Raw genomic sequence first — 2,351 nt, forward strand, 5'->3', positions numbered from 1 at the left:
CATTACAATATATGGAGATTATAATATTATATATAGATTAAATATATATATATATACACCTGGAGTCCTAGTGTGGTGCTGTACAGACCAATGGGATAGAACAAGAAATACACTAATATTATATATATAATACATGTGTGTGTCCATATATTATATCTATATGTTTGTGTGTGTGTATATATATACCGGGAATCCTAGTGTGGTGCCGTGCAATAAGCACTGGACTGCTAACTCCAAGGCCAATAGTTCAAATCTACCAGCTGCTCCTCAGAAACTCAATATAATGTCTCTATAAGTAAGAACCTACCATTTGTCTGTCAATTTGTCGTACTGTGGTGACCTGCATGTTTCTGTGATGCTGAAAGCTATGCCACAAGTATTTTAAATACCTGCAGGGTCACCCATGGTGGAAAGGTTCCAGATGAGCTTCCAGACTTAAACAGACTAGGGAGAAGGAGAGGTGGATGACCTGTAAATGTTTAGTCACTGAAAACCTTATGAATAGCAGTGTAACATTGTTAGATGTAGTGTCGGAAGATGACAACATTATGAATAGCACCAGAATGTTGTCATACGTAATGTCTTAAAGTGAGACCCTCAACTTGAAGGCATTCAGAATACAATTGGGGGGCTTTCTGCTGGTGGTGCTTGGGCTGCTAGCCACATGTGGTGCCAAGACTCCAGGGCAGCATTGGTAGCATCTCTGAGCAGCTGCGTGGGAAGAGAATTTCAAACAAACTGACAGCTATTGGGATGCTGAGTCAGGTAGTTGCCCAGATGCTACTGAGTATTGCAAGTGGATGTACAACACAACACAATTTGTGATTGTGCCTAGCACAATTGGAGCCTTTAGACCTACTTCTTCCCGGAACCCAACCCATGATATCTGTATTCAAAGACCCAGGACTATCTATGGGTATCCAAGGTCAAGGTAAAGCTCATGGAAGAATACTATTATTATCTATGTGGATTTGATTGTCGATGCCTGAGATATCCTGGAATTATTTCAGCTGACTCCCAACCTGGAGGAGGAACAACTGACTATGCTGTCCAGATTTTTCATGGTGCTACAAAGAATGGCAAATTTGAGTGCAACCTGAATCCAACACAAGGCTCCCAATGGTGTATATTGACAACTGTCTCAGAATCACCCTGGAAGTCATGAAGACCCCAGCAAAGTGTCTCTCCATAAGGACCTACAATATCAATGCTATGAGTTTCACCCCCAAGGAGCTGGACCACAAGATTCTCAAACATGTTCCAAGAATTCCAGATTACATACAATGTGAATTCTGTCAGACAGGCCATAGTGGATAGTTGGCCAATGAACTTTGATGACAGCAATGGTCTGAAAGATTGGGGGTGGAAACATGATTTTGATCTTCCAGAAGTGGTGATTATGATGTTGAACTTCCATGGTTCTGACACTAGAGTTGCCCAAGCTAACTGAAGTTATCAAAAGAGCACCTGTACCCTTGACAACTGCCAAGGGAAAACTATAAAGTTGATTATATCGCCAACTCCAAGGAACTAAAGTTATTTGGAATTGAAGGACTACTTGAACTAAACCTTGGTAGCTCATATTGAACTGCTAAACTGAGAATAAAGTTGGTGTTAAACATTTTAGAAATGCTTTAGGTTTGGTGGTAAGGCTTTGAAATTTTTGCCAATTGCTTATACTTGCCCATATTTGCATATAACAGAATGAAGGCTATAGTTTCCATTTCCTTAATTAAAATGAAGTTACCGTTTTGGGGAAGGGTAAAGTATGTGAAGTTTATATATAACCAAATGAATGAAGACTCCATTATTCTTTGGCTAAAGACCAAACATTACATTTGAAAAACTTTCAAAGATAATTTCCTGGTTTAAACATACTTTTTACTATTCCATCAGAATATAAAAAATGCTATTTATTAACTCCATGTTTATAATATTCAAAAGAGTTTAATACTTCTTACTTCAAAAATGATCACTTCTTACTTATTTCTCTGTATGGAAATCTGCAGGAAATTGACATTATCAAGGAAGATTTAACTAATAAAGGGCAATGCTGCTATTATTTTTATTGCTTTCCTTTTAATGAGATAATTGGTAACTCCACACCACCACCACCAGTTGCTGACACCCATGTGTGTCAGAGTACAACTGTGTTCCATACAGTTCTCAACAGGTTACCATGACTTCCTTCCAAGGCATTTCTTGGTAAACTCTAGCCTTCAACTTTCCCATTAACAGCTATACATATTAACTGTTTGCACTACCCAGGGGTTACTAAGTGCTAGTTCCCAAGAGTGTAAGGAGCTCTGGTAGTGTAGTGACTACAAGTTGGGCTGCTAACCTCAGGGTCA

The 2,351-nt window shown here is 38.9% G+C and overlaps 1 pseudogene; it reads left to right on the forward strand.

Annotated features, from left to right (window-relative positions):
- The first annotated feature begins 800 nt into the window (after positions 1–800).
- Positions 801–1,450, forward strand: LOC102817822 (annotated as a pseudogene).
- The last annotated feature ends 901 nt before the right edge of the window (positions 1,451–2,351 follow it).

This window comes from Chrysochloris asiatica, unplaced genomic scaffold, assembly GCF_000296735.1.
Source record: "Chrysochloris asiatica unplaced genomic scaffold, ChrAsi1.0 scaffold00014, whole genome shotgun sequence".
In the NCBI taxonomy this organism is placed as follows: Eukaryota; Metazoa; Chordata; class Mammalia; order Afrosoricida; family Chrysochloridae; genus Chrysochloris; species Chrysochloris asiatica.